Consider the following 9,330-nt stretch of genomic DNA (forward strand, 5'->3'; position numbering starts at 1 on the left):
TGATAGCTCAGACAATCTCACAAAAGAAAACTTCCTCTACTCACTTCTCTGCCAGGCTCTGACTGGTGACATCATCTATTGCAGAGCCCAGCAGAGAAAGCCAATGGTGGAAGTTTTCCTTTGTTGCCAGTTTTTGATTACTGGGCTAAGCTATCAATGCATGGGCTTCCCCAGCATCCATCCAAGCATGTTGTCAGTTCTAGCAGCTCCTCAGTTTGCCTTTATTGTTACTTGGACAAAACGCTCCTCACCTCAGTCAGCAAATGCAGTTTTCTCAGAAGCTCTATTGAAAGCTACTCCATCCAGTGCCTGCAGCAAGTCAGGAAGACCGTGGGACGAAGAATGTGATGGACAAGCCTCCCTGTGCACCCATTGGCTGAGGAGGGATGGGCGGCATATAGGCAGCACTGCCTCCTGCTGCCTCCTCTGCCAATGAGTATCTCAAGTTCCCTCATTAGTCCCTCCCTACTGAGTCATGACATCGCTCGGGAGTCCTGGCCTGCTAGCCTAGTAAACTATGTGGGTGGGCTGCCTGTACCCTGTATCAGCGGCCCTGAGCATAAGTAACTCCGATGTGACTGCCTGTGCTTGGCCCGCCTCTCTGCTCTCAGGTCTCATGTCTCTCCTGACGTCAGCAGGGAATTCTCAGCCCCGCCCACCTTTCTTCTGATTTGATAGTGACAGTCAGCGGGCGGGGCTGAGAATTCTCCGCTGACGAGAGGAGAGCTGGAGGTGGAAAGAGAGAAGCGGGCATTGTACAGAATAGGGAACACGCTCGAAGTGCTCTCCCAGGAAGGGCGGGGCAATGACGTCACCGGAAACCGATCTCTACGATGCATCTACGTATGCATCAATGCCGAATTGCGATGCATTAATTTCAGCACCCCCAATGTACATACAGTCAGGTCCATAAATATTGGGACAGTGACACAATTTTAATCTTTTTGGCTCCATACACCACCACAATGGTTTTGAAATGAAACAAACAAGATGTACTTTAACTGCATACTTTCAGCTTTAATTTGAAGGTATTTACATCCAAAGCAGGTGAATGGTGTAGGAATTACAACAGTTTGTATATGTGCCTCCTACTTTTTAAGGGACCAAAAGTAATGGGACAATTGGCTGCTGAGCTGTTCCATGGCCAGGTGTGTGTTATTCCCTCATTATCCCATTTACAAAGGAGCAGATACAAGGTCCAGCATTCATTTCAAGTGTGCTATTTGAGTTTGGAATCTGTTGCTGTCAACTCTCAATATGAGATCCAAAGAACTGTCACTATCAGGCCGCGTACACACGCGGGGACTGTTCGCCCAACTTTGTCCGCTGAACAGTGTTTCGGCAAACAGTCCGCTCGTGTGTGGGCTTTCAGCGGACAGTTTCAGCGAACAGTCCACTGAACAAGGTTTTTCGGAAATTCCGAAAAACTGTCCGCTGAAACCTTGTTTCAGCGAACAGTCCCCTCGTGTGTAGGCTTGTTCGTCAAACTAAGTTCCGCGCATGCTCAGAAAGGATTTACACGCCGAAAGTTATAATGCAGTGTATAGGACGTCGTATTTTTCGTCCCGTCGTACGTGCCGTTCACGTCATCGCGCACGGTTTCAGCAAACTGTTCGTCCGTCGTGTGTGGCCATGTCCGTCCATGCTAATTTTGAGCGGACTGTTTGCCGAAACTGTTTGACGGACAAAGTTGGGCGAACAGTCCCCGCGTGTGTACGCGGCCTCAGTGAAGAAGGCCATCATTAGGCTGAAAAAAAAAAAACCATCAGAGCGATAGCAAAAACATTACGTGTGGCCAAATCAACTGTTTGGAACATCCTTAAAAAGAAAGAATTCAACGGTGAGCTCCGCAACACCAAAACACCTGGAAGACCACGGAAAACAACTGTGGTGGGCTGACCAGAGAATTCTTTCCCTGGTGAAGAAAACACCCTTCACAACAGTTGGCTAGATCAAGAACACTCTCCAGGAGCTAGGTGTATGTGTGTCAAAGTCCACAATCAAGAGAAAACGTCACCAGAGTGAATACAGAGGGTTCACCACAAGATGTAAACCATTGGTGAGCCTCAAAAACAGGAAGGCCAGATTAGAGTTTGCCAAACAACATCTAAAAAAGCCTTCACAGTTCTGGAACATCCTATAGACAGATGAGACCAAGATCAGCTCGTACCAGAGTGATGGGAAGAGAAGAGTATGGAGAAGGAAAGGAACTGCTCATGATCTAAAGCATACCACCTCATCAGTGAAGCATGGTGGTGGTAGTGTCATGGCGTGGGCGTGTATGGCTGCCAATGAAACTGGTTCTCTTGTATTTATTGATGATGTGACTGCTGACAAAAGCAGCAGGATGAATTCTGAAGTGTTTCGGGCAATATTATCTGCCTTATATTCAGGAAAATGCTTCAGAACTCATTGGATGGCAATTCACAGTGCAGATGGACAATGACCCGAAGCATACTGTGAAAGCAACCAAAGAGTTTTTTAAGAGAAAGAAGTGGAATGCTATGCAATGGTCAAGTCAATCACCTGACCTGAATCCGATTGAGCATGCATTTCACTTGCTGAAGACAAACCAGAGGGGAAAATGCCCCAAGAACAAGCAGGAACTGAAGACAGTTGCAGTAGAGGCCTGGCAGAGCATCACCAGGGATGAAACCCAGTGTTTGGTGATGTCTATGCATTCCAGACTTTATGCTGTAATTGACTGCAAAGGATTTGCAACCAAGTATTAAAAAGTGAAAGTTTGATGGATGATTGTTAATCTGTCCCATTACTTTTGGTCCCTTAAAAAGTGGAAGGCACATATACAAACTGTTGTAATTCCTACACTGTTCATCTGATTTGAATGTAAATACCCTCAAATTAAAGCTGAAAGTCTGCAGTTAAAGTACATCTTGTTCATTTCATTTACAAATCCATTGTGTTGGTGTATAGAGCCAAAAAGTTTAGAATTGTGTCGATGTCCCAATATTTATGGACCTGACTGTATATAAGATCATAAAAAAGTAAGGCAATATTTAGATCTAACCAATATGTATATGTGTAAATTAGCTGTCAGTATATGTTCTTCCTCCAAGTAGCTCTCGAGAATTATATATAAGGTTTTCTAAAAAATCTTTGTATGACCTGGTATTCTAAAGATGAAGGTAAATATAAAGTAGATACCGTATATACTCGAGTATAGGTCGATCCGAATATAAGCCGAGGTCCCTAATTTACCACAAAAAACTGGGAAAATTTATTGACTCGAGTATAAGCCGGGGGTGGGAAATGCAGCAGCTACTGTAAGTGGCAAAGAGGGTCAACAATGCCCATCTGCAGCTGCATGTCTCACTGTGTCTATTGCATGCCTCCCTGTGTCCTGTGCAGATCTGCCTACCTCACTGTGTCCTGTGTATGCCTCCCTGTGTCCTGTGCAGATCTGCTTACCTCACTGTGTCCTGTGTATACCTCCCTGTGTCCATTGCAGCCTACCTGTGCTAATCTTCATCCTTTGTGTCCTGTGCATGCCTCCGTGTGCCCATCTGCAGCTACCGATCAGCGTGTCATAAAAACATACAGCGGCCATTCCAGTATTCAAAAGCCGCGCCTCCTCTTCGTCTGTGATAGGCAGAACACTCAATTTCCCAGCAGTCAGTTTTCAGCCTATCACGGACATCCCCTCAAGCTTTAAAATGTGTTGATTTTGTCAAGGTACGCTGTTTCAAGGCAGCGGTCCTTGAAGGCTCAGTCACACCACCAGCATTGGGTTGTGTTGCCCAACACACTTCCAGCACAAGGACAAGACAACCAGCCTTATTTTTTATTGTTGCAGTACACACTAATTCACTGTGTTGGTGTGTGCTAGGAAAACATAGGTTATTTTGCATTTTTGTGCAGCACATTGTGATGCAGAGCATAGTAGAAGCATTGACGCAAAAAATAAATAAAAAACAGCAATATCAGTACTAAAATTTTGTTCATTTCTACAATCTTTGTTATTGAAAGTTATTAATAAAGGAAAGTTTCTGTGAAACTTTAAAACTTGGCAGCAAGAACAGGAGACAAGAAAGTGCAGAGTTAATTTTGTTTTGGCAGGTTGTCAGAAGGCGTGGGCGTACAGTCATAGACAAGACCATAACCAGGACTTCCACCTAACAGATGTCTATGCTGTGTCTTGTGTGAGAGAGGGAGCAGTAGATACGGAAGAAGCCCAAATAAGCTTGGGAGGATTGGGGTGGGGGTGAATGAATCAGTTGTATTTGTAGCAAACAGATCACGTGACTGAGTTGGCGATACAGACAGGCAGAGGGATAGGGATAAATGTGTCGTTGATTATAACAGAAAATGTTTAGGATGAAGGGGACTTAGCCGGGGGCAATCGTAGATGTTCATCTAGATTCCTGTCCACAATCAGTTGATGATGTCTTTTTTATTTCTACGTGGCAGATAAAATAGGCAGCATGGTCAGGTTACTTGAAGGAGATCTCTAGTCTTTACAGATTTTTTTTTTAAAAGATGCATGTATATGTGATCACCCTAAAGCACAGTATCTCACAAAAGTAAGTACATCCTTTGCATTTTTGTAAATATTTTATTAGATTTTTTTTTTCATGTGACAACACTGAATAAATGACACTTTGCTACAATGTAAAGTAGTGAGTGTACAGCTTGTATAACAGTGTACATTTTCTGTCCCCTCAAAACAACTCAACACACAGCCATTAATGTCTAAACTTCTGGCAACAAAAGTGAGTACAACCCTAAGTGAAAACATCCAAATTGGGCCCAAAGTGTCAATATTTTGTGGACACTATTATTTTCCAACACTGCCTTAATCCTCTTGGTCATGGAGTTCACAAGAGCTTCACAGGTTGCCACTGGAGTCCTCTTCCACTCCTCCATGATGACATCACAGAGCTGGTGAGTGTTAGAGACCTTGCGATCCTCCATCTTCCATTTGAGGATGCCCCACAGATGCTCAATAGGGTTTAGGTCTGGAGACATGCTTGGCCAGTCCATCACCTTTACCCTCAGCTTCTTTAGCAAGGCAGTGGTCATCTTGGAGGTTTGCTTGGGATCCTTTTTTATGTTGGGATCATGCTCAGCTTCATTATGTCACAGTACATGTTGGCATTCATGGTTCCCTCAATGAACTGTAGCTCCCCAGTGCCGGCAGCACTCATGCAGCCCCAGACCATGACACTCCCACCACCATGCTTGACTGTAGGCAAGACACACTTGTCTTTGTACTCCTCACCTGGTTTCCGCAACACATGCTTGACACCATCTGAACCAAATAAGTTTATTTTGGTCTCATCAGACCACAGGACATGGTTCTAGTAATCCATGTCCTCAGTCTGCTTGTCTTTCTTGTGCATCATCTTTAGAAGAGGCTTCCCTCTGGGACAATAGCCATGCAAACGAATTTGATGCAGTGCGCGGCATATGGTCTGAGCACTGACAGGCTGACACCCCCCCCCCCCCCCCCCCCCCACCCCTTCAACCTCTGCAGCAATTCTGGCAGCATTCATAAATCTATTTCCAAAAGACAACCTCTGGATATGATGTCGAGCACGTGCACTCAACTTCTTTGGTCGACCATGGCGAGGCCTGTTATGAGGGGAACCTGTCCTGTTAAACCTATATATGGGCTTGGCCACCATACTGCAGCAGTTTCAGGGTCTTGGCAATCTTCTTTATATAGAGCAACAATTCTTTTTCTCAGATCCTCAGAGAGAGTTCTTTGCCATGAGGTGCCATGTTGAACTTCCAATGACCAGTATGAGAGAGATAACACCAAATGTAACACACCTGCTCCCCATTCACACCTGAGAACTTGTAACACTAACGAGTCACATGACACCAGGGAGGGAAAATGGCTAATTGGGCCCAATTTGGACATTTTTACTTAGGGTTGTACTCACTTTTGTTGCCAGCAGTTTAGACATTAATGGCTGTGTGTTGAGTTATTTTGAGGGGACAGCAAATTTACAGTTATACAAGCTGTACACTCACTACTTTACATTGTAGCAAAGTGTCATTTCTTCAGTGTTGTCACATGAAAAGATATAATAAAATATTTACAAAAATGTGATGGGTGTACTCACTTTTGTGAGATACTGTAAATAATAGTAACAATGTATGATAATGTTTTCAAAAACCCAAAATGCAGATTTTCTTGGAATTAATGTGCTTTCCGGCACTGATCTTGTGACCAGTAATACGGCCAAAGAAAATAAACGGTGTTCAGGCACAGTTGTGGTTTGGCCTGCTCTGGGAATGATTTGCTTCAAGCCCCTTTAATGAAGTCGAATAATGCCTAGGCAGGCACATTAGAGGGCACTGAATTCAAAGGGCTAATATTTTCCATCCAAAAAAATAGCTTATTGGGTATTTTTGGTGATTTAGCTGTTTCTACACACATTAAACGATTATTACGCATTTTATAGTTTTTCACCAGAAAGACTATTCCCGTGAGATGGAAGGGAACCTCCCAACCCATTATAACCACCTGGCTTCAATTGACAATAATAGGCTACCCTTATATAAGCTCACTTTTGAGCTACGAAAACAACCTCTGCTCTTTGACAAATTATGGAATAGATCTAGTTCTCTTACCTTAGTGCCTTGGAGCTGAGGCACTTAGTCTATGGTGCTGACATCTTCCCTGCATGACTCAGTGACCTAATACATGTGTTATATTTTTGCTGTAAATCAGATCTTAGCGTTGCAGCTGTATATTCATGTATGTATACATTAAATGTGAGACTTCGGAGACTCCTGGTTTTGGTTGCGGTTGTAACCTTTATTGTTTGTTGCTTATGTAAAATCTCAATAAACATATCTTTAAAGAAAAAAAAAAAGAGAACTCGAAGAGTTCTAGGATAAAATATGATAGTTTAGGCCCCTACAATTACTATAGGTATTATATTTTTTTCTGCATGTATTGTTCCTTTAGGTGAGAGGAGAAAACTAACATAATGCATACATTTCAGATAGAAAGATGGCAAAAGAATGGGAGCATAGAGAGAGTGAAGAATAGGGACATAAAGAGGGAAGTGGGGGTAGAACAATGGGTGCAGGACAGAAGAAACCAAGAAGAGGAACAAACATAAGTAAGAGGCTGACCAGAGAGAACAGATTTAATTTATGGCTGAGCATTTCCTTTTAACCCTTTTAAAGACAAAATGAACTGCTTTCTGTTACTGTTGATAATACATACATTGTTATATTAATAATTAAGGTGTGCAAAGGTCTCTGATGTCATGTGGTCCTAACATACGGTAGACCGCACTGAAGTATTTTATGCATCAGGTGCAAAAACCTTGTTGTTCTGCTAAGCAGGTATCAAGAACATAAAAAGGTTTAGACTGAACATTTTAGATGAACCTATTCTTTGTCTGTGCAGGAAAAAGATTCAGTTAAAAAAATAATTCAACCCAATCATTAAAATCTTAGCTTTAACATGTTAAATGGGATTCAAGCCCTCAAAATTGTAATAGAAGTATATGAGGCTCCCATCTCCCTACGTCATCATGGACGGAGGTAGACAGGCCTCAAAGACTTCAGTAGGGCTTTACATGGCCAGGAAATAGAGGACTCGAGGCACTGGATGTAAACAATCACCGTAGGCCATGGCTGTTGGAGGAAAGCATGCATCTCTGGAGAGGGCATTGGGATCTGTTAGGTCAGCTTAAAGGAGAAAACAACCAAAACCTTTATATACTTCAGAAACCATAGGAAGATGACTGCCAGGCCCATTGTCTGGTACCTAAAAGGTGACACCTGGTCTTAAGAGAAAAACAAACAATATCAACATTAGGTAGTTTGTAGAAAATCTATTATTCCTAAACACTAAGATGTTACATACCGTACATACGAATATTATCCAGACCATTGGTGGCTGGATCAGGGAATGTCCTCATATGCCTGTACCTTTACCTGACACCTACCAGCCAAACATAGTGGGCACCTTACTTCCTGCCACAAATATACTTGCCCTAAACCTGGGCCCAAAATATGATGGTATGTGAACAGATTGATTTCTCTTTACCCCAACCTGACCCATTTTTGGATCAAGCTCATATCACTTAGTCTAAGGGCAAAACGAAGGTGCTCAGAGGACTTCTACACAATCTCGATAATACGCAGTAATTGCGAGTCAATAAAGAATCTTCCACTGCTCAGAGAGGGGAATCTAGCAAAAACTGTAGGGAAAAAATTGAGTGCTCAAACCCCTAGTGCATTACCGAAAGATTTAATGGTGAATAGGGAGTAAAAACCAAATGCATTCTCACAAAACATTCAAGTGTACTGGGATTTTTCGTACAATTTTTCTTAAGAATTTTTCAAATTCTATTACTGTATACCCAGTATTAGATTGGGTTTTGCTTGAAGAAAAGGTGGCAACCCTAACACTTTAGCGGTCCGAACACCTTTGGGTGCTCCAAGGAGAATAGTAATGTGGTACGCATAGCGTGCCTCAGCGAATGGTGGGTGTGGCCAGATTACTCTTCCTGACATCACCCTGCTCTCCAGTGATGCCAAACCTGCCACCAGATGGCCGCTGCAGCTCTCAGACGGCAACAGATTTGTGTGTGACTATCTTAGTTACTTCTGAGCCACAGCCTGGTCTGAATTTAATAATGTGTCTGGGTTTCAGTCCGCCTGAAACCTGGACACGATTCAAAACCCGAACTGTCCGGGTGAATCCCGTACAGGAGGCAACCCTAGTTTTAGACAAAATCGACAACATCCGGAAAACAATTCCTCAGAAAAAAACAACCAACCTCAGTCAACCAAAGCAAAAAGAAGAAGATGTGGACACCAACATCCCACAACCACCGAAGTTTTCTCTGACCCCAATTACCACGGACACCACCAAAATCATCATCAAAAACCTATGAGACAGCACATCTCCAATTGACATCATCACCACAAAACTCCTGAAAGAATGTTCCGACATCGTGGCTCCCACCATAACTCACCTCATAAATCAGTCGTTTAAAGAAGGGATTGTTCCGGGCGCCCTCAAACAAGGCATCATCAAACCCCTGCTAAAGAAACCCAACCTCGACCCTCAGGACCCTAACCACCGCAGACCGATAACAAGCCTTAACACCATCTCCAAGATTATGGAGAAAGCGGTAGTACAACAGATGCAAAACCACCTGGACACCCACAAACTCCTGGACCCTCTGCAATCAGGCTTCCTCCCGGGCCATAGAACAGAAACAGCACTCCTCAAGATATGGGACGACACCCTCGAAGCAGCAGATGACAGAGAATCATGTCTCCTGGTACTGTTGGACCTCAGTGCAGAGTTTGATACAGTGGACCACAATACTC

This window comes from Lithobates pipiens, unplaced genomic scaffold, assembly GCF_037356315.1.
Source record: "Lithobates pipiens isolate NorthernLeopardFrog02 unplaced genomic scaffold, aLitPip1_a1.2 Scaffold_28, whole genome shotgun sequence".
NCBI classification, from domain to species: domain Eukaryota; kingdom Metazoa; phylum Chordata; class Amphibia; order Anura; family Ranidae; genus Lithobates; species Lithobates pipiens.